Source organism: Eurosta solidaginis, chromosome 3 (assembly GCF_040869045.1).
Source record: "Eurosta solidaginis isolate ZX-2024a chromosome 3, ASM4086904v1, whole genome shotgun sequence".
Lineage (NCBI taxonomy): Eukaryota > Metazoa > Arthropoda > Insecta > Diptera > Tephritidae > Eurosta > Eurosta solidaginis.
Window position 1 is genome coordinate 77,930,069 of NC_090321.1, and position 24,847 is coordinate 77,954,915.

Below are 24,847 nucleotides of genomic sequence, written 5' to 3' on the forward strand. Positions count from 1 at the left end.
ATCCGTACTGTTTCAGCCAATACTTCACAGTTGTTCTCTTCCTAGGTCGTGATTAATTGCATCCTGCACTGGACGATTTGGTGATACCATTCCCAAACTCGACAGAACCTTACGGGATTCAAGGGGTTGTGTAGCGCAATATATAGCTTCTCCAACCCAATTGTCAACCTCACCTTCGAACGGCGAATCCCGTTTCACTAACAGACGAGGCTCTGGCGACCCCAAGCTCCTCATGGAACTTGGGGGTGGGGAGGGAGGGATGGCCTGAAGGTTCAATGTGGCCATATAAATCGTTCCCGAGATGGTCGGGCCAGCACCTTAATGGTGCTGTGTTACCGGAGCGTATCGGATCTGTATCCGACAAAGGACCATCACATCGATAACACTCCCCAAAGCCTTCGGGGAGTAACCTAATCGCTACAACAACAACAACAGAACCTTACCTGATATCGAAAGACACATATCTTCCACCATTATTAACACTTCATTTCGAATTTGTTTTGCTCTTTGCATTGCTAGATTTGATGTTCGGCAGCGTTCACGATACAAAATATTCCCAGACATGTCATCCTTATACTTAATCCACAAATTGTTCGGGTTCGAAGGGAAACATGTAGATATTATAATGGTAAACAACGTACGAATTTGGTGTGGTGAAGAAGATATCACCGAATCTTTGAGTGTATCATCCCAATGCAAGTCGTTCTCAAGCAACAGTAAAGGTTTGCATGCCTCTCGGTAAGTCGCACACAGATGTCCATTAACATTTTTTAGATGCTGAAATGAAGTCGGACCATGTACATTTACCAATAACAATCGAAGATAATAACATTCGTCATTATTTGGGTGTACTGTAAAGATTCGACCAAGAGCATCTGAAGAAAATATATTCGGATGACCTTCAACTGGTATTCCCTGTTTCCGCCTTTGAAACGTGCTGGCTGATGCGTTCCAAGTATAGTATCGAGGCATTTCACCATATAGTAAAGTGCGAGCAAAATCATCTGTTTGGCAAATTGAAAAAAAAAAAGAAAAAAAAACTTGTCGAAGTAGTCCCCGGTCGATGTGCACCTCTTTCCGCCCTGAGTAAAATACACTCTTTGTCCATTTTCCAGATGCACTGCTAAATGAACTTTAGGATACCTTTCGGGTATCGCAAATGAAAAAATTCGCCAAATCGCCTCGTTACTGCTGACGTAACGACCGATCTGATACTGAGATATTTCGTCATTTGCACTTGTAGTGCAAAAATTACCATATCGCTGCCTTTGTTTACATATTTACAAATAGTTTTTATAGACTTGACGGAATGGCAGTATTCCACATTGATGTGAGCCTCAAATGCCTTGGACAATATCGGTGAGAATGGAACAACCCAACGATTATCAATGTCAACATCGTGCCCTTTAACCTTAACTACAACTGAACGCCCGTAATCTGCAATTGATCGTCTACGATACAATGGTTATCCGTCATTTCCTGTCATAGTTTGAGCAATAAGTCCTCTCGGGTAACCCTTACAACACTTACCTTCAACCATACATGGCGAGGTATAATTGAAAACTCCGCATGGTCCATGTATCATATTTTCAGTCACCACCGCATGAAATTTTGGATCGGCGGCTGCATCTGGAATTTCAGCCGAAATAATGGAATTGATTTCATCAGGTCTTATTTTGTCCACTAACCAAAGCAAAATATGAGCATGAGGTAAACCACGTTTTTGCCATTCTACAGAGTACATCCAACACCGAGCTTGGCCATACACACTTGCTTTATGATAAAATCCAAAAGAGCCTTTAATTTTTGCTTAAAACCTCATGTCTATCGATTGACGTTTGATTGGGGAAAAGTGCCTTCTTAATCTCGATACATTGAGAATTGCACGTAAACGTTATAAAAAGATCAAGCCGACCATATTGCCGGACATAGGTCATTGCATCCTGCGCGTACTCATGCATATGACGTGGACTCCCAATGTACGTGGCAGGTAATATTGTTCTTACACCCACGTTGTTTGCATTACCATCCATATTTACTGCATCAATGAATATATTCTTCGGATCGGAGCTTGCTTTGATTCAGACGGATGTAAGTTAGCGTCCAGTCTTGATTTTGACATACATGTCAACTGCGAACTGATGGAAAAGGCGACGACAAATTAAAATGTGGTTTGTTTCACTTTCGTACCATTAGCCTGTATGAATAAAAATGTATAGCACTAACTTTTTTATTACCATCAGCACCTGCATTAGGGTGGTCTCCTATTTTTAAAAATTCTCGAAAACTGCTATATTGTAAATAAAAAGGCTTATTTTAACACAACATATTTTTTTATAATTTTATTTTGTAAAGAAAATATGTAAATATAATTCATATAGTATTATTCAAAACATATTTGTAAAATATAATTCATGTAGTAAATATTATTCAAAACATTGAAACATTAGTGGGTTTTGTTTGAAACTATTTCTATAAGGGATTTTTTAGTTATATCAGCTGATATTAGTTTACGATTTAATTCAACAACTTGCAGCAGAAATTGCTTCTCATATTCGTCTTTCGTTAGAGACTTGCTAAATTCTTCGAACAGTTTTACACCTCTTTCTGCAGTGTCATTGACCACGCGTAAGTGTTTGATTCGTGTTTTTCCCTCAAGGTAATCCAAATTGTCATTCCATGTTTCAGGAGAAAGTTGCAGGAAAGAATCTCTAAGATTTAATTTATAGTGTTTCCGCCGTCCTTTTTGTGGCGAAATCACCCAAAGTAGATTGAGGAGTTAACATTTGGGGACTACCTTTTACTTTTCGTGACCCTGGTTCAACATTCATTCTTCGAACGATTTCTACTTCTTGTAAACAAGTCAGATTGTCGGAAAATAGAGCGAGCCCCATAAGCTCATCAGATAAATACCACAAGTGACGTTCCAAAACACTTCTTGCTGCCTTTCCAATTTCAGAGTCCATTTCTTCATATGCCTTGAGGTTTTTCCATAACTGCAAGTCACAATAGGGTGCTTCTGCTGCCAATGGGGCTTGTACCCACGCTTGGGTGTAAATCATTGCACCAAATTTCGCAAATCGCAAATTTCTTCTTCGTTGGTCAGGTTGAACTTGTTCTTTTGATTTTTAAACAAAAATATTTTAAAGGCATAAAGTAACTTGGCCATCCATCGTGCATGATGTATGGGCCCAGGGGCTCGCCAATGATTTTTGGTCGGAGGTATATTTAAAACGACCAACGTAAGTTCGACGAGCTCGTGGTAGTCATCTCGATTGTTTTCTAACGTATCAGTTCTTTCAATCACTGCTAAAGTATTTTGAACCAGTAAGTTAGAAGCTGAACTTAAATCAAGGGTTGCGTAACTATCTCATCTCCAGGCACGAGTATAGGTAGCCGCTCCACTTTTTTGTTATTTATATGATCAGGCAAACGCTTTCCGTTCCAATGCACAACTAGCGGATATTCTGTCGTAAATGAAGCTTTAAATTCAGCATGGAACTCAATTCTTGCTTTCTTTCTTTCTCGTCGAATCGAGCTTCTGGAAATTGGAAGTGCTGACGGGCTATAACCAAGTGAAGCAGCAATTGGAATGATCAGTTTGATTGCCTTACGATCTGATATATTGTTGCGATCCATAGCACTTAAGACATCCGGTGTGAGCACTTTACTTGTGGATGGCAAATCGTCTGGAAGTCAAAGCTGAGGCATCTTTTGGTTTTTTTTTTGCATTATTGGTATGTAATCGTCATTTTCAAATTGTTCACTAGAAGAACTACTGAAGCTTAATTGAAGTTGGTTTGATGTTACCGAGGTAGAAACTGCATTTTGTTTTGCCTTCTGACGCAGCTCTTCCGCCCTTAACTTACGTTTTTGCGAGCGTTTATTTACTTTCTCAGCCTTCTTATCAAAAGAAGTCATCACCATTTTTCGGTTCTGCCTTTGATCGATTAAAAATTTTCGATCTTAGTCAATTTTTATCATATCGAGGGCATCCGCTCGTGCGATATCAAATAGTTGGTCTAGTTCCTCAACAAATGATTTTTCCCGGTCTTTCTGGCTTTGAGAAAGCAACCATTTATTGTGTATTCTTTCAAGCTTATCAATACAGTTTCTCGCCTCATTTGTTGGTATAAATGCCTTGTCCCAAACTTCTATTAGTTCCTCAATCACATAATGTGCCGCATTTCGAACACTTTTTTTTATTCTCAAGAGCTCGTGTCTGAGAGTTGGAAGTTGATTAAAGCGAGTTAACGGTTGCAAATCTCGTACACCGAGAATAAATTTCCATCTTTTTGACGTGTTGAGCAGGCCATTATTTTCACTAATATTTTTAAAAATATTTAATAAATGCTTGCATACTTAATTATTTTTTTTTAATAATTTCAAACACTTACCGATAAAAATAGTTATTTAGGACCAATACCTTTTTATATTATGTATACTCCCACTTTATTTTTATTAAAACGCGGATTTACATGTGCACATTGTGCATAGGCACTCCTGCGATCAAGTATTTCAAATTGAAATTTGAAATGGCAAACGTAAACACGCGCGACGTTAATATATTTGTGTGTGTGACAAATGCGTTGCAATAAACTGAAAAATAAATATAAACGGTCTCCGTTCTGACCGGTCTGACAGTAAAATTATTCAACTTACCCATGAATACAGTACTTTAGTTTTCGGTGGAGCACTTAGTTTGAGACGATGTAAAATTTATAAAATCATGGAATGTGGTACACCTTTCACAAGTCGCAAAACTCTGAAATTTCGCATAGATAATGTGATTGATTGGGGTAACAAAATTACGGGTTAGCCTGGGTCAAAATAAAAAAAAATAAAAAAAAAAAATTCGGACCACCCTAACCTGCATTCGATGCAAATATTTTTTTTCTTATTATATAAACAAATTGACCACTGGATTAACCATATTTAAATTGAAGTGGTATCCATCTTCTCCCTGCCAAAATATTAACGGATATTGTAGAGCGTCATAAGATCTATGCGTTTCGGATACACGTTTTAGCTCGTCGTTACGACGGTGGAGCACAATGTCCCTAGATGGCATATTTTCGCCTACAATAACTACAGCCACTTCGTTGATTGTTTGGGTATTAAACCTTCTTGGGTGCTGGGCCACAGGCGTTTTGTCAGCCTTGATTAGAATTCCTTGGATATCAGATGGCATTCTTTCCAATGCTGTTTTGAACACTCTAATTAAGTTATTGTTCGCGTGTAGAAAATTTTGCAAATCTCAGACAATGGCTCGCTTCACAGCTGGAATTTGAGCACAACGACGATCTACTTCATCATCCGAGTTGCCCATGAAATATATTTGCAGAAATTGATAGTCTTCCTTGTATCTGCAATTATGCAGTTTAAAATAAAAAATAAAAAATTATGCATTTGAAAAAATATAAACATTGTGGTTACCTTGAATGTAGGCATGAAATTATCTTGCACTACATGAGTGGCACCTAATGACGTCATTTGGAAAGAGCTATTATACTTTTGTATGTTCGCCAAGAAATGGGCTGAATCACTTCCCGTTCCAGACATTAATATGCTCAAGGGTGCTGGTGGTGGTACCAACTGTGGCAATTTAACTTTGCTATTCGCGCAACATAACCCAGAAGATTCACCATCGTATTTGAAAGCTTTACAATACTGGCAAACGACCGTCATATATCCAATTGCTAATGATCTATCGGCACTGTAGTCGATTCCAGGATCGTAAAGAAATGCTGCTCGCTCCAAGTGCACTGAGGCAAGGCTACGTACGACCCAATCGCCGATGCTGACTCTGTCGAATTCTCCGTGGCTGTGACTGTTGTGCACGAACTCGGCGCATTCTATTCCTATTAATTTCTCGTTGACTACTATTCAAATTGTTAATAGTTCGCTGGACGCCATTGTGGTTTGAACGTACAATAGTTCACCTTAAATTTGACCGACTCCGATAACCTATATCAGGATTTCTTCGCGGCATTATAGGTGTATCTAAAGTATAAATATTTGTAATGACTTCAAAAGTTTTACAGTGGGTTCTACTCATTATTAAATCAAAAATATGCACTTTCAGTATTTTTGCACGATTTTCTGATTTTCTTTATTGGAACTCTCCACTTAATAGACCAATACATCGATATTTGTGGATACCGTAATGCGGACATGACCATGGGAATACCAATATAGACCTTCAACTCCTTTACAGTTACCCAAATCGATTTTCCAATTTCCAAAATATGTGTTCTATTAGTGCAGTTTACCATATGTACAAGAATGTTGTCATCTAAGCATGTATTGGTCATAGAATTGGTACCACTCCCATTCTTCAGTATTTTTCTGAACGTAAGACGGTTGCCTTACGTTATTAATTTCTGGTACCAGTGTGTCCCTATCCCAAGTGTCCCGAATGTCAGAATCATTTTGTTGGATGGTTATCTGATGGCCAGATCATGAATGCCGTTTGTCACTTTGACTACGGCCACGTATTCCACGAGATGAATTTATTATACGTCTCCTTCCCCGTATCATAGATGATGACGGCAAATCATATAATGCTGAAGGGGAAGCCAATGCACAGTGGTGTGAAGGGCTTTGCTAGCGCGAATTAAATCACTAGCTTTAATATAGTATAAGTTTTGTAGGAATACCAGTTAATTTATTGTGTAGAAACGCATTCTGCATAAAATGAATAAGATTTGAGTGGTTTTTATGAAAAAACTTCTGGAAAAAAATGGTAAATTAGGGTGGGTCAAAAAAAATTGTTTTTTTTTTTTTTGATATAGTGAAAATATTGTTTTGGACGTCGATAGTTTGGACAGTAGGAAGTCCACCTATTAATTGTAATACAAAAAGGGAGGTCAAAAATGCGTGCAAGGCGTTAATTTATTTATTTATTTATTTAATTTATTTTCAAAAATAGTCTAATGTTCTTACAGACTACTTGAGTTTGTACTTAAAAATACAGACCTTAGCAATACAATCAAAAAATTATTACACTCAACAAAGATTTGAAGGTGGTCTTTGGCAAAGAAAAGTCAATGGGCAAAGAATTTGAGATGGTATTGAACTCCCTCAGTGCTCTAAAAATGGGAGCGTTAGAGGCATAGAGGGTCCGGGCGCAATCAATATAAAACATATCCCAATTTCGAAGTGATCTAGGGGGTATATGGAGACAAATACTCTGGAGTAAACGTGGTGAATCAATCACAGCATTAATAATATCATAGACAAAAGTAAGAGAAAGAATGGTCCTCCTACTTTGAAGTGATTGAAGGCTAATGAGTGCACATCTGGCACTATAAGAGGGAATCGGCTCAGAAAAGTTCAGAGACCGCAGGCCAAACCATAAAAAGACTTTTTGGACTCGCTCGAGCCTTTTGATATGGCAGTCATGATAAGGCCTCCAGATAAAGCAAGCATATTCCAACTTAGAGCGTACGAGAGACGTAAACAGCAACTTAAGGGTATAAGGATCTGTTAAGTCAGAGCTAAATCGCCGAATAAAAGCCAAAACCGAATAGGATTTAGCAATTATCGAGGTTATGTGAGTGGTAAACGAAAACTGCGAGTCGAAAACTACGCCTAAGTTAGAAATCTCAGTACGTGTGGACAGACGAGAGCCGTCAATATAATATGAAGTGGGAATTGTGCCACGAGACTTAGAGAAGGTTACGTGAAAGCACTTACCAATATTTAAAGGCAGATTATTATTACGGCACCAATCAGCAACGTTGTTCAGATCAGACTGAATATTTACTGAATCAGAAGGAGTAGAAACAGTTGTAAACACCTTCAGATTATCAGCGTACAGCAAAACGTGGGAATGCTGAAAGCAGGCTGAAATTGCTAAGTTTGTAACCGTGGATCTACCAGGCATGAAGCCATGTTGGCTATCACTAATTAATTGCTTGACAGCAAAACTAATTTTTTGTTTTACAACATACTCAAAAAGTTTAGAGATAGTAGATAATTTCGCAATTGGTCTATAGTTGGCAACATTGTTTTTATTACCACTTTTAAAAATGGGGGATATTAAGGTTATCTTCCAAGCATCAATGAACTCACCACACTCGAGAGATTTGTTGAAGATTAAAAGAAGCGGGGTGGCTAGAATCAGACAATGTTTAAAGAGATAAGACGATAAGCCGTCAATATCTGTCTGGGAAGACGACTTGAGGTTCCGGATTCCATCAACAATGTCACCTAGAGAAAGAGTAAGAGCCCCGAAGTTGATGGGAGAGTCTACCATTGAGGAGGACTCAGGAACACTAACTGGCTGAGTAACAAAATTGGAGTGAAAAAAGTCTGCAAAAAGGTTAGCCGACTCCATAGGTGAAGAGGTATGAAACCCCCTATAAAACACTGACGAGGGAATAAGCTTTAGGGTTATCTTTGATACAAGATTCGAAGTTTCGGGTTGTTGTTGTTGTAGCGATAAGGTTGCTCCCCGAAGGCTTTGGGGAGTGTTATCGATGTGATGGTCCTTTGCCGGATACAAATCCGGTACGCTCCGGTACCATAGCACCATTAAGGTGCTAGCCCGACCATCTCGGGAACGATTTATGTGGCCACATAAAACCTTCAGGCCATTCCCTCCCTCCCTACCTCCAAGTTCCATGAGGAGCTTGGGGTCGCCAGAGCCTCGTCTGTTAGTGAAACAGGATTCGCCGCGGATAGGTGAGGTTGACAATTGGGTTTGGAGAAGCTATATATTGCGCTGGCAACCTGAAAGGTAGCGCTACACAGCCCCTTGAATCTGGTATTTTAGTCGCCTCTTACGACAGGCATACCTACCGCGGGTATATTCTGATCCCCTAACCCGCTTCGGGTGAAATTAATACGCAGCCTCTTAACGCTTTAAATTTCCTGTTGTAGCGAATGTACTTGATTTTAAACACCCAAGACTTTGTAGTCTTGAATTTTTTAAAAAATCTATTCCTCAAATTCTTTAGCCGCTTGAGCCCAGTAGTATACCAAGAAATTTTGTAACACTTTTTAATTTTCCGCGGCATTCAAACAGCGTGAGATATCACTTTCAGAAAAAATAGCTTCCCAATCAATTAGAGAAACTTCTCGGGAAATATTAGCAAAGTTCGCACGCCTAAATGAGGAACTAGGAGTAGCATTATCTGGAACAATGCTTTCAAAATTATAAAATTCAACACCCAAAACAAGCGGGATATGGTGAATACCGGAACACGACAGTGGACCCAGACATTCAGTTAGGGAATAATTAATATTATCGTTAATAAATATAAGATCAAGTGTTCTTGATAACTGATTTCTGAAGCTATTTATCTGGAAGAGATTGACACTTAAAAGATTATCAGTGAGGAGAATTTCAGCGCAACTATTTACATTTTTAGGAAGTAGAGCAAAGTTATTGTCAACATAAGACCATTCGATATTTGGTAAGTTAAAGTCGCCTAAGATACAAAAGTTACAACCATCATGTGTATGTATTAAACTAACAATATTGTCAACATGCGATTTATATACAGAATCCGCACTAGACGGAGGAATATATGAAGCGCATACAAACAATTTCGAGTTGCCTTGAACAGAGACGCAAATCTGGTCGATCAACGAATCCATGACAGACAGGTCCACGAGCGATGTACGAAAATGACGGCGCACGGCAATTAAGACTCCACCACCTCTAGAAAGTCCAGTTTTGCAGTAGTCACGATCTTTGCGGTAGACATTATATAAGTTAGGATCAAAGAATTCACCATCAAAAAAATTTGAGTTGTGCCATGTTTCAATTATAACGAATATATCATATTCCAAATGCGAGCTCATATCAAAAAGCAAGTTGGCCTTAGTCCTAAGGTCAGAGACATTTTGAAAATAAATTCTGACTTGCCTAGGAAAATGTTTGTTTGGCACTGTTGATTGCTAAGCATCACCACCGCCACCTTGAACAACTTTACGACGGTTTTTGAAAGGCTTAATTTTAACATCTGCCGGCCAGAGCTTGGGATCTAAAACTTTATCCACTAGTGCATGTGATACACCAAGCTTGAAATTTAATCGTGTCAGATCTTTGATATCCGCGTCCTTTTTGACCAGAGGAAAACAAGTGAGATGATGAGCACTAATGTTAGTGTTTTTGGAAACAAAAGCAATAAGACCATCCGCAGTAACACTTGGTTTGAAGGAGGATAGATGATACCATTTCCTAGAGCTAACAACGTCAAGTTCCATGTTATCACTAACGCCGATTATCAAGTTGGAGGAGCGAGTCTTACTTTTATGATTTACCCTTACAGAATCTTTAGGGGAGATTTTGGATTCATTGTTAACTCCAGTATGCAAAGGTTTATTGATATCATTCTTTTTATTTTTGCGTCCTTTTCGCTGAACTTTGGTCCACTGACCAGACGAAGGCAAGTTTTTAGCAGTACCCAACGACAAAGGCTTTTGCAAATCGGCACAAAGCTGAGTCACATTGTTATTATTGTTATGAATAATATTTGACGAATGCTGATTATTGCTAACAGCAGATGAAGCAGCAGAAGAGGAGATAGCAGAACTGTTGTATGGAGCAGATGCAATAGCATATGACAGAGAGCCACTTGGCATTGTTGAAGATTGTCTTGTCAATGGCAACGAACAATAATTATTAGAACTAGCGGCAGCGGAGACAGCAGAGAGAGCGGCAGCATTATAGGTGACGCCGACTCCAGCAGAAGGCAGAGAGCCGTTTAATAACGTAGTTGCAGTTGTAAGTGTGTCTAAAACAGTGACATCCGCAGAACTCCCTGTCAATCTGGTTTGATAGTTACCCGACACCATTAGAGCATGATTATTGTCCAAACAGTTGTTCTTGTATTTCTTTTTATTTTGCATTTCCTTCACTTCAGTGGCTAGTGAAGCAATAGCAGAAAGCAGCTCATCTAAACAAGGCTGTTTTTCTAATGAGCGAAAAGCGGCTTTAAGCACGCCAGTCTGCTCAATGAGTATTTTGCATTCATCTCGCAAAGAGTTGACGATGTCAGCCAAACGTGAGTTTTCAAATTTAAGAGCACTGATTTCCTTAAGCGCCAAATCTAAGGCAGGCATTGGTTTAGAAGAGTCAGATGATGACGATGTATGAGTATGCGAGAGCTTGAATCTGTCAATAGCTTCAAGATCAACAATAGGGGGCGGCGAGCGAAGGGAGTTTCGCCGAGCAGTAACACACCTGTCACATATATGTATACTGCTTGTCTGCTTCTCTTAGGCACTCAAGATCAGCCGGCAGAATATTCACACAGTCCAAATGAAAAAGATCATTGCACTTTGCGCATTGCACTGTTTTATGCGATCTCACTACTTTATTTGCACAGAAACACGGCATTTTAAAGAGCAAGCTGAGCAAAGCAACAAAAAATAGTACGGTAAAAAAGAGTCACTGACTAACTTATGCATAAACTGAGAAAAATAGCACATTTATTTATTATGACTTATTATGCCAGAGTTAAATAAAATATGTTTTATAGTCACTGTTTCACATTATGATTATAAATCACAATATCAAAATGTAAAATACAGGTAAGTAAAATTGTTTGATTACACTTGGGTCAACAAGTGGAAGCTTTGAAAAAAAAATAAGCATCGATTATAGAGCGGTCAAAAAACACGTCCGTACCGCGCCAACAGTTTTGAACCCCAGTAATCAATAAAGTAATTTTTCTGTAACAGAACTTATTAGTTATTTACTTTTATTGAAATTCATGAAAGAGATATGTACATTGAAAACACATGTTTAAAATTGTATAAGAGTTTTATTCTGCATCGGAATCCGGCATAATATTACATACAGGCGATTTGAGCAAATCTATGGCATCACTCTCGAGGCTAATATTTTGTTTAGTTCCTTTCTCTTTCAGCGAAATACCCGAAATAATAGGATCGGAAGATAGCAAAAAGTAATTAAATAAATCTTCATTAGTATGGGTTGCAGAATCTTTCCTGGTTCTGTGCTCTCTAATAAATTTAAAGTCTTTATTTTTTGCTTCTTGTGCTTCTTCTCCTAGCTGTCCGATTGGCAAAATTGCATATTTGATAATTTCAGCTCCGTGAACTAGCACTTTATGTATTGTAGGATGCATATAGAACCATGGGTAATTAGAAACAAACTTTTTAGCAGTTTCCATGGCATATTTGCTGAATCTTTCAATATCTACTTCATGGCCACAAGATATTACCTGCAGAGTTATGTAAAACCTATAGATCAGCTCTTCGTTAACTCCAGAAATTTCTGCCGATTTTTCCCAATTCCGAAAGAATACTCGGGCAGTATTGCCCGTGTTAGTTGAGCCATATCCAGATTTCGGTAGGTCAACTAAGATGCTTAGCTCGGCCCTAAGCTTATCCTGAATAATCTTCTTCCTTTCCTCTATTTTTAATTTATCTTCTCCTCTTGCCTGCCAGCGCTTTATTACCAATCTATAGGCCAGGTGCAAGCAACACTCGAAAAATCTGATCCATAAATGGAGAGTTGATAAACCAAATTTCTAATTATCGGCATTTGCTCGATCATGTCCAGACAGTTCATATTTTTAGGGGTTGCACCACATACATAACAGCTTTGCGTAGATTTCGTGTCAGTTAACTTATTGCAAATCTTGCCGTCTACCATCGTTAAAACTAGCTTGAAATTTATAGTAATTCCGTTATAAAAAAAACTGTCTAGCGCGTGTATTTGTGCCTGAATCTTTTCGGTAATGTTCTTTATCAACTCCGGTGCTTCTTTGACAAAAACCAACTTAATGGCTCTGCAAAAGCGAGTAGATGAAGGCACTGGATTTTTCCATATTATGTTGGTTTCATCATAACAATCACGCAATTGTAAAGGAACAAGCGACACAATTACTACAGATGAATCGTTTTTTGTCTGCGCTTGTCATTTGTCTAAAGGTGCTTTGTCCAGAACTTCCGTCTATACCCCACTTACATACTAGAGTGATTCCTGAGCCAGTAAAGGATTCAAGAGTTTCTTCCTGGAGCTTACATAGTCGTTTGGCTGTTAAGTGCAAGAGATCGTTGAGTCTTATTCCAACTCCTGTATCTTCTACCGTCACTGCACCAGGCTCTGCATAACATGCAGCTTTCGCTGCTAAGACTTTTCCCCAAGATGGATACACATCAACACCGCAACTTTTAGCAGCCTTTCTAAAAGATAGATATGTCGATTTACTGGATTTTGTATTAATAATCAACGACAGAGCTTCTTCTGGACTTAAACGTTTGGATAACTTTGTGGAGCTTTTTGCCATCTTGTAAATTTTTTTGTGAAATTTCGGAGAACTAGAAGCAGTAACTTTTTCTGTCCTATTTTTCGTAGGCTCGTCTGCACAGCGAAAGAAAGCTCTTCAGTGTTACAGTTTGAGGTGAGTGCACTTGCTTTTGTTTGTTTCGCCCTAGTTCCACTTTCACTAAAACTTTTGGAAGGTCTGCCACGCTTTGAAGGCCCGGGCCGAAAATCTTCATTTTCTGTATGAAATGAAATAGTAGATGCCAACCAATCCTTTTTGCTTTTGATAAAACGATTTGATCTTAATTGTGCACTTTTCCACCGTTTTTGCACATTTTTAACAAAGTTCTCTAAAATGGTCTCACAGTTATCTGAATTTATATTATATTTTGCAGAAACGAAACGTTGTAAAGCAATACATTCTATTCAAACTTTTAACTTTTAGATATTCATCAAACAGTTCCATGCGGGTAATTGCCCCACGGCACCCTGAAAAAAAATTCTCAAAATTAGGGGGACATGGAAGTACATACTTTTTTTTGTTGTTAAGTATAGCTAAAAGGTTAAGCTAATTTTTTTGACATTTGCAACACGTGCAAACGCGTGCGTTTTTTTTATAACCTTAAAAATGTTCGGAAACTTGATCGTTAATAAAGTAAGCCTTTCCAAAACGCAATATTTATGTTATTCAATAAAAACTTATAAAGCTTACCTTGTGATGATTTTTCCATGGATTACACTTCAAAAATATACAGTTTTACAAGAAAAACACGTGTAATTACGAACGATTATATATAAACTAGTCGCCTGGTGACTTGAAATTTGTACTTTGTTAGAGTAGAATTAAATAGGCTACAAAACTGTATTTTGGTTTTTTTTTTATTTGAAAAATTTGAAATTTTTTCGAAACGTTTTTGAAATTCTTGACATTTTTTCGAAACGTTTTTGAAATTCTAAAAGATAGATTTAAAGTTTAGAACATAGATTTATACTGTTTTAAACTAAGATTTTTATGAGAAAAATATTTAAATTAAAAAGAAATTATATAAATGTTTAAAAGATGCAAATTCTTCCGCGTTTATAATAATGAAACGGGGTATATAACCCACTCCCCATCCACTCAGACTTTGCATGTTTGAAACCTCTTCTAAATTCGTTCTTAATTTCAATATTTTCCTCATAGAAATCTTAGTTCAAAGCAGTATAAATCTGTGTTCAAAACTTTATGTGTATCCTTTATGTTATGTAAGAAATAATAGGGACACCCTTTATGTGTATCTTTTAAAACTTCAAAAAACGGGGCTTGTTTTATACATACAGTTATGTAAGAAATAATAGAGACACCCTTTAAAATGGTATTGTTAGAAAACTATGGTTATTTGTTAGTATAGTTCTAAATATATTTTAAATGAAATTTTTAAAATACTTACTAAATATAACTCCGTTTTTGAACTTCTAAAAGATACACATACAGGGTGTCCGTATCATTTCTCACATAACATAAAGGAAACACATGCAGTTTAGAGCACAGATTTATACTGCTTTGAACTAAGATTTCTGCGAGGAAAATATTGAAATTCAAACGAATTAAGAAAAGGTTTCAAACATGCAAATTTTGAGTAGATGGGGAATGATTTAAATATACAAAAATCAGTATATATATACAGTAGGTTTTAAGAATTTTTTTTTTCTCATTATAGACGTATGTAAGGGTGCTTCAAAAAATTTTTTGAGGGATGTTCTGATTTTCACGTTTACAAAAAAATTTCTATTTACTTGTCAAATTGTATCTATATAAATTCAACAAGTAAATCGACAATTTTTTGTGAAAGTAGATATCAGAACATCATACATTTATAATTCTTAAAACTAGGGAACTTGTATTTAATAATAGCGAACAATATAAAGGTAAAAAATTAATACTAAGCTAAATACCAAAATACTAATTTAATAGTCCACCGCTGGTGTTTGTGCAGGGGCTGATGTTGGAGCGGACGGTCATTAAACTATTTGAGTTACAGCCTCCTCGTCATCTTCTAAGATCAAATGCAGTTCCTAATTATAATAGAAGTAAACAAAACAAGCCAGGTCGCCCCTCGGCAGTGTTTGGCAAGCGCTCCGAGTGTATTTCTGCCATGAAAAGTTCTCAGTGAAAACTCATCTGCCTTGCAGATACCGTTCTTAGTCGCCATAAAACATGTAGGTCCCGTGCGGGCAATTTGTAGGGAAAATCAAGAGGAGCACGACGCAAATTGGAAGAGAAGCTCGGCCTTAGATCTCTTCGGAGGTTATCGCCCCTTACATTTATTTTTATTTTTTAAACAAAACGATTAGCACATAATTATGAAAATAAATGTAAAAATATCAGCTCATTTCTTCTATGCTATCCGGGCAATCGCGTGAGCCTTCAATATACTCATCTCCAACAAGGCTAACCACGCGCATTTCCACATCAGTTAGCGCCGGGAGGTTGACTTGCCTATTGCCTGTTCGAGCTTCCCGTAATCTCCTGTTTCGAACGCGGTTGCTCTTGCGGCTTTTTAAATCACGCTACACCTACTTCCAAAGAAATGAAACACAAAATGAAGACATATTTATGAATAAACATAAATATCTCGAGAAAAATCAAAGCTAAAAGTGAATTCTGGTAACACGGTAAGTCTAGGACAGAGATCGACTGCAAATATCTCCTGACAGAAGTAACATTTTTATTTTCCGCCTTCGGATTATTGATACCGTGGTCAAACGTGTCTTTTGATATCTCGATATTTTTGGGCGTTATTAAGCAGCCTACCACTGTCCTAGACTTACCTGAATCACTAAATTCTTGTATGTTTTTGGGATTAGCGTATGTGTATATATACTATCCACACATATTTGTACATAAGAACCAAACACTAATATGCAAAAAAATGGCCGAATGTAACTTTGTCAGCGCTTTCCGCTATTCACAATATTTGGTGGAATCCCGTTCTCACAATGCTATGATTAACCATAAATTGTCTCACAATTTGCGATTTCATTTATGTATCACAAGCACTGACTCGTCATGACGGTTTGTGTGTGGCTATTTTTCACTAAAGAAGTACTTACCGTTTGCCATTGTTCTGCAGTCTTTGTAGCTCCTCCAATAGCGTTGAGCTTTTCTGTGAACTACCTCCATTTCCTCAAGTCTTCAGCCTCCCATGTTGACGCTGGAATTTCCCTGTTGCCAGTCCGTTGTTCTCGGTGAGAAGGTCAACTAAAGTCCGTAACTGCTCCTGTGATGTCCGGTTTCGTTTAGCAGCAGCACTTGTTTAAAATAAGGTTCTAATATCGTAATAATTAAAAGTACTTTCCTTCAATAATATAACCTTCTTTTGTACACTAAACAAAGAAATTTGCATTCAGTACTTAGTATGGTGAATTCCACTTATAAAACACCACTTAATAAACTGAAATATGTACATAATAAACTATTATTATTGCAAAAATTACAAATCAAATCAAATTAGCGCGAACAAATATTAGCTTTTTTTATTCCTCTTTGTGATTTTCGCATATTTTGACATTTCGAACGGTTTATGTGAGCAGAGATGCCACACTTTAACATTTTGAATAGATACGAAAAGTCAGCTGTTTGGACTCGTTATACATAAGTTACTGAATCGCACACTCGTTATAGCAAACCAAAAATTTGGTTGATATACATAACGACTTCCATGACGATATAAGTTAGTTAAATTTTTCTGCCACCGCGCACCGCCTTCTTGTATGGAATCAAGCTCACCAAAAAATTTTTGTCAGGGTCGCTATGACTTGCACTCATTCTCAGATCTAGACACGAACAGGTTCAATATTTTTTTCGATGTCCAGATATTCTTGATCCACGTCATTTCTTTTTTCCTTGAAACGAATTGGCGGTATTGGGAAACAGGTGTTGGTTGGGGACTTCGATACGTGGACTGTTCATCAGGTGTTACTTATGGCTTTTGTAGCGGCTGTGGCTCCAATGGCGACTTCGGGGAATTTATCATTTCCTAAAAATTTAGATATATGCAAAGAGTATAAACTATTTTAATCTGGTATCAATTTGTTCTTACTTCATAAGAATATGTCATTGGCAACTGCAGGCAAATTGCCATGACACTTTTTGGAGCAATTTGGTTAGAAAGAAAAAGTGGAGAACAATAATATATGCGCCTCGGAGTAAAAATTGCGTCGGCACCGTCACCTAATCTTCCTGATTGTCTGATCTACACCCAGCTCTATCAATACTTTCGAGACAGCTTCTTAATAAAAGTATATTCGATAAATTACTTGATGTTAAACTGTTGCGCTTCTTGGAGCAAATGAACTTTAAGTTCGAAAAAAAATGCTCACAAAAATATGTTGTGGGAAAAAGTGATAGGCACTGAAAAGATATTCTTTTCAATATTAAATATGATGATTCTTCTAAATTTTTCCAGAATTCAAATTATCTCCGTGTGGTGAAACGTTTTCGCTTCGTAAGATGATTAGCTCGGACTGAATTTCAAATTCATACTTAATTATATCGCATTTGAAGGGGCTTTCAAAGATGTCCAGAAATGGTTGAAAACAAACAAAATCCTGAAATCTGTCTTCAAAATTGTTAAACAATTTTTCGAAAATTGCAATATGATCACTCGGCTTAACAGCCACATTTTTCTTAATAATAACCGAAGTTTTCGGAAAATGGGTATAATCGCCAGATTGAAGTTCCCTTAAAAGCAAAAACAGTTCTGTTTGGATTTGATGCACATTGTTCACAGCATCGTTTATTCTTGTTTCTTTTCCTTGAAGCTTTAAATTGAGTTTGTTCAAAAAAAAAAGGAGTCATCAGCCAAAAATGCTAAATCCAAAATAAAATTGTCATCTTTTAAAGATCGAACTAGGGCGTCTTCGTTACAAATAATTTCAAGAAATTGCAAAACTTCTTCCCTCAACTCAAATAACCTGTTGAGACAATCGCCACGACTTAGGCAACGAATATCTGTAAACATTTTTAGGTCACGATGCTGAGCAGAAGTTGTTTTTAAAAAATTTAAAAACTTTCTGTGTGTGAGGGATTGGTGCCCTGCCCGTATTTCATTGATAATCTGTTCTGCACGTTTCATGACAGGATGACAATTTTGAAGCGAGTGCAACTTGATGAATAATGCAATGAAAATGTCTTCCAGAAGTTCCATTTTTATTCAATTGGCCTATGAACCCTTCATTCGTGCCGGTCATAATTGCCCCATCCGTACATACTCCTGCAAATTTGTTTGCATCGAAAACTGAAAAAAAACTTTTCGTTTACTGCGCCGAACAAGATCTCTCCTGTCACATTACCACAGATTGTTTCAAGTGAAAACATTGTTTCAGTTATTTCATAATTTACGTTAACTGTCTGAACACATATCGCCAGTTGATATAAATCATTAATGTCGGTGGTTTCGTCCAAGCACAGAGAAAAAAAATTGGCAATCAATAATTTTTTTTATTGCAGATTGAATGTGTATTCCCAGTTCATCAATTCGCCGGGCTACTGTTTGGCGAGATATGGGTATATTTTTAACTAGTTCTGTATGAAGATTAATTTTTTGAAAAATTTTTAGACAAATCTTTTTAACAAAAACACCACCTATGAAAGGTCGCCTTGTTTAGCAATGTCTAAGCTGATCATGGAAGATAGCTCATTTTTAATTTTTCTATTTGATTGCTTTACAAATTGCTCATTTTCTACTTTAGCCAACCACCCTTTAAATTTTTCCAAAAAGTCTAACTTCTTTGCTTCATATAATACTTGACTAGCTTTTTTGTCTAAAATTTTTGTATTTTTGTGGGAGGAATCGAAATGCCTTAATATTACATCTATAGCCTCCTTTGAACGACTTGTAAAATATTGTTGCTAATATTTCATAAATTCCGCTTATGCTGTTCGGATTTAAAACCGCAGAATGGCGTTTGTTGGGATGACTAACCGACAGAGTATCAAGTGCTAATTTATACGGAATTATCTGCGAGATTTGTATGGCTTCGAAAATACTGTGTTTGCGTTAATACGAAATACTGCCAACAATGGCGACAATACTGTTTGCGTTAGTTAAGGTTAGGTGCAGATTTATGGCTATAAATGATCGTCGGCAATGATTGGCGGCGAAAATTCTAATTTTGCTTATTGTATGGCGGCAAGGGTACTGCGTAACCATTTCCACAAATTCGGCTTAAACTGTTCGGAGCCGAAGTTGCAAAATGGCTGCTACGAAATTGGCGATGACGATTTGCAAAATTGAAGTTCTGGACGATTCTGTACGGCGGCGACTGTAATTTGACAAATTTATGTTACATGTTGTCGACCGCTGTAACAAAGAAAGATTAGCATAGATATTATCTTATGATAAAACAATAATTGATGTATTATATTGTGCAATTTGACGACAATTTGACTTCTCATGTATGTGACGATTTGCTGAACTGGTTAATGCAAAGATGGCTGTTGTACGAAGTCAGCGGCAATGACTAATGTACCGCGCAAAAGACAAATTTTCAGAATGTAATGAAGACCGGCAAATTAAAACTTCAAAACGCTTAGAGGTTTAATACATTTAATGCAAAACAAATGACTTTCACGGATACAAATGTTAATGTTATATTTATGACAAGTAAAAGGCAATTTAATAGTCAAAGTACAATATACAAAGCACTGAAAATTTTGTGTCTTTTCCATGCCGGTTTATCTTCAATTGTCTTAAGTTGGCTGCTGTTCAATCTACGGGTGTTACCAGATTGTTTCGTTTATTTCGTATAGTCAATGACGCTGCAAGGCGGTGGCTTTTTATTACGTTGTTAGTGACACCGCATTCCTTTTGAAAAAGAAGAATTTGGCAAATTGAGCGATCAAATTTTTTTTGCCACATTCTTCTTTTGCATTACAGAAATTGGTCCGAATGAACGAAAATATTAGGGTGTACCTTTTTTGACATTCGTTCATTCGGAGCAATTTTACATTTTTATATGTAAATAAACATTATTTTATACTTTTAAAGTTATTAACATTATATAAGTGTTCATGTTTTTTTTTGTTTATTTTTAAAATACAGTACAATTTTGAGTTATCATTTTCTTAAATTGATATTAGAAAAAGATTTATAGGTACATATAGAAAATAGATTTTTTTTAAATACAAAAGGAAGTTGCAATATTAAAAAGACACTGTATTCGTTGAAAAACTTAAATGAGTTATAAATTCAAAACTGTTGAAATATTTTAAAGAAGCTGTAGGAATTATAACTTCGAAAATTGTTTAAATATTCAGAAGGCACTCGAAAAATTTTAAGGACGCTGTAGGAATTATAAATTCGAGAATTGTTTAAATATTCGGAAGGCACTGTTTAAGTCGAATAAATCAGAGGAATTATGAATTTGAAAAAAATTTGAAATATTTAAAGAAAAAAAAAAAAGAAAAATTAAAAAATAAAAACAATTTACTTGAAATATTATTATGTGCTTTCATCGTGTATCTCCACCTGAAAAGTAGCCTGCAAAAATGTGGGGAATTTCATGCAAATGGGATTAGGATTTATCACATGCAATTTCAAACGAATCTTGTATGTTTCTATTTTTGTTGTATTTTAGTGTACTTTAAAAATTTTATTTTAATTTACAAAGGCAAGATATAATGGTTGAATTTACAAACTATTGATTTTAATTTTTCCGAAAACAAAAATTTAATTTACAATAAACTGAAAAGTTAATTTAACCTGAGAAATATTAGTGGCAAAGATGCTTAGAAAATGGCAAATTGGATATTGTATTTAATTGGCAAAACTATTGTCGTAAAAAGTAATTCCACGCCTTTCTCGAGCAATTGTCAAAATTTTTCTTCTGTCTTGATGGACACTTGTAGACGAACAGCTTGTATGTTCCACAATCCTTCCAAATCTTCCGAAATATATTTCCATACTGGCGAGCTTTATTTTCCTAACACATCTGTCTCGAAGTATGATATATATTTAGTAAAGAAATTTACTGCGAAATCAACTGATACTGCCGATACTGCAGGCATTTTGATAGTAAAATGACCAGAAAGTGCTGTAATGGTCGGGACACCGCCGAACCCTTAAAAAAATAGCTAAAAATATAAAAGTGGCACGCAAAGACGCGTTTCGGCCACAGGATCTCGAATACGAAGGCGGAAATCTGATATTTCGGATACTTTTCGAGATATCCGCAAATAACTGAAAAATGACCAAGGTATTTCTTCGCGGAACACCTCCGTTCAAAATTATAATTTTTTAAAATATACGGACGCACCGCTTTACTTCAAAATTCATAAATTGTTATATATTGCATATAAAAGAAAAATGTACATATGTATGTGTGGAAAAAAAGCCATATGGCAGAAAAACTAGTATACATATATATACTTATGGCTGCTACGCTGCTACTGCCTCCACACTGCTACAGCCGCTGCGCTGGTATGCTGCTGATGTTAATGCTGCTGCTGGCGGTGGTACAGTATATGAGGTAAGGTTGTGTTATATATACGGTCGCCATGTTAAATACGCAGCTTCTATAGCCGAACTGCGCTCACCTTTCTATATCTCCTTGGTCACAGAATCCCTCGTCGTAAAGGACGCCGCCTCAAAACTGTCGCCAATGTTGAATCATTTATCGCAAAAGCTTCACTCCCGTAGGGGTCGTCTCCGCCACACCTTAGAAATGTTGACCACCAATTTAAATTAAAGGAAAATCACTTTTTACAAAAGACGTAACCGTTTACATCAATCTCAAATTTATTCTGTCTATCTAGTTTTCATTTGGTTGACGTGGGCCGTAGTTGCATTTGACATGCGCGTTGCCAACTGTCCGCCCCTGTCAAATGCAACTTAAGCCCCACGCACATAGACTACCTTATATTATTTGGTATGAGGGCTTATTTTGTCCTTATACGTTACACATTGTAAAGATGTATTATGGTTTTCCATATAAAATTGTATTTTTATTAATTTTAAAGTTTTTATGGCAAAAGTGAACTGCACGGTATAAAAGTGTGAAAAATTATGTATATGCTTTTTTGCACACACGGTCGCGTTATATCCGATAGGAACGTATACTAAATCGAACAACAGCTGACGCAAGATTGTTCTTTAACGAAACGAATTTGATGTGGTGAAATCTTTTGCAATTGAAATTAAGGCCCGTTCATAGGTGCCACTACACCACCCTTTTTATCCTCAATTATGTCCATTATTTCCCTTCGAAGCTCTTCAAAGCACCGAAATGCAATATTGAAGCTTTCAACTGTGCTTGTAAAATTTTCTATATCTAACAGTCTGTTCATATTATCTTTTAATTTATGCGCCGAGTCATTCATGACTTTTTGCGCAATTATGATGTTCTGTTTTTTCATGAATTCGTTGGTGACATATTCAATTGAGGACTGATTGTTTAGTAGTTCAAGTAAGTATTGTTCATTTTCCAAACTTCTATGAATTTTCTCTACTAGATCCTTGGAATGTTCTTCGTCCGTAAGCCCAAACAGTGAATGGTATATGCTTCCAACAAACGGAAGTACCGATTGCGCCTTTCTTTTTCTTCCTACAAGCATAATTGCTTCATTATTATCATTTATTTCTGCAAGTCTATTCTTGATCTGGTCTAGAAGTCTCCTGGCTTTTTGGTTCTCCTGTAGGTCCCAAGATGGGAATCCTAGCTTTGAATTTTTCAAGCACTATGGGGTCTCTTTGAAGCATTTCCTTCTGGTGATGATATTCCGTCATATTGATGTGGACCAAGATGTCCCATGTTAACCTTGTAAATCCCATGTTACCTTCCTTTAATATGACTCTTTAAACTTATTAATAACTAACTGACAGCTATTTGTGGGCAATATTAACAGGAACGTTAAGATGGTAGCAATTATGTTTTTATTTTTAAGTCTGTTGCTAGCTCTCTTTGTGTGTGTGTTTTCTTTATTAATTGAATTATCATCGCTACATTCATCGATAGGAAAAGGACAAACATTAGCTACTGACCTTTTGGTCAAGCCAGTGCTTCTCCTTACGTCTACCATTCTACATTTCCCATCTTTCCCGATGATGAGATTTTCTATTCTTCCTCTCTTCCAAGTCAAAGTGGGAAGATTTTCTTCTTTAAGTAAAACTAAGCAGATACGAACGAGAGAGGCGAATCTCTATTTTGTTACATCCTGCAAACCAATTTGCAGATAGCCAACGGGGGAAATGTTCCTACATACATTGGTCCAACATCCAGCAATGTTCTGGATATTACATTGAGCTCCGAGCGTGATATATCAAGGTATGATTGGATGGTTCTCGATAGACCATCCTTCTCCGACCATGCGTATATAAGCTTCAGCATCCCACTAAAGAGGGTAGAGAAGGGAGGAACCTTTAGAAACCCTAGGGCAACGAATTGGACTAAATTCCAGAAACATGTAGAAACGAAACTGGGACAACCCAAAGAGGTTGCTAATGTAGAGGAACTGGAGGAGTCGAATGAATTCCTAACAAGGACGCTTATGACTGCGTATAACAAAGCTTGCCCTCTAAGAAGATTCAGAGGAAAAACAAAGCCGCCATGGTGGAGCAATGAGCTGAGTCTTCTAAGAAGACAGGTAAAAGAAATGTTTAAACTCGCAAAGACCGCGGAAAGCGAAGCGTGTCGGGACGAGTACAGGGATCTACTGAGGATCTACAAGCGTGAAATTACCAGGGCGAAGAGAAACTCATGGAAAAGTTTCTGTACGGACATAGAGTGCTCCAGTGAAACAGCACGGTTGAAAAAAGTCCTAGCAAAGGGAAACATAGTCCAGGGACTAATAAAGAAAGAGAACGGGGAATGGTCACGTGATAGTGAGGAATCCCTTGAGGTGCTTCTTGATACACATTTCCCATCGGGAGACGGTTTAGAAGAACCAGCAGACATCACTCACACTTCGATCACGGAGCTAGTGTTGCCGGGCTTGGTGACCAATACCAAGATCGAGTGGGCAGTGAAGACGTTTTCTAAGTTTAAATCGCCGGGCCCAGATGGTATATTCCCGGCCATGCTACAAGTCTCAAGTAGGGCGGTCGTGGAATGGCTTAAAATAATATTCGATGGGTTCATAAGACTGAATCATGTACCGCACTCTTGGAGAACTGCTCGTGTAGCTTTTCTACCAAAGGCGGGGAAGATCGGTCACGTGTATCCCAAAGACTATAGACCCATTAGCTTAACATCATTTCTGCTCAAAACCTTTGAGAGGCTGATAGATGTGTACATAAAGTCCAACGTGGATGAAAAGCTGATCTCCACAACACAGCATGCGTACACCAAAGGCAAGTCGGTAGACACCGCATTGCATAGGGTGGTAATAAGCATAGAGAAATCCCTGGAATATAAGGAGTCTTCTTGGACATTGCCGGGGCTTTCAATAATGTTGCAAAATGGGCGATTATGGATGGTCTTAATTACATTAAAGTACATCCTGCCTTAATCAGATGGATCGGCTGCATGTTAAATTGCAGAAAGATTACATCACAATGGGGATTGTACGAGGCCACGAAATCAGTGGACAGGGGCACGCCGCAGGGAGGGGTGCTA

At 37.2% G+C, this 24,847-nt stretch overlaps 1 protein-coding gene across 1 annotated transcript in view; it reads left to right on the forward strand.

Annotated features, from left to right (window-relative positions):
• The window catches only part of Tmtc3 (Transmembrane O-mannosyltransferase targeting cadherins 3), a 150,371-nt gene extending 137,213 nt beyond the window's left edge, over nt 1-13,158 (forward strand). Inside the window, exon 5 of the transcript XR_010950771.1 lies at nt 520-13,158. The gene's annotated coding sequence lies outside the window, so the exon portion shown is untranslated. The remainder of the gene's footprint in view (nt 1-519) is intronic.
• Nucleotides 13,159-24,847: the final 11,689 nt, after the last annotated feature.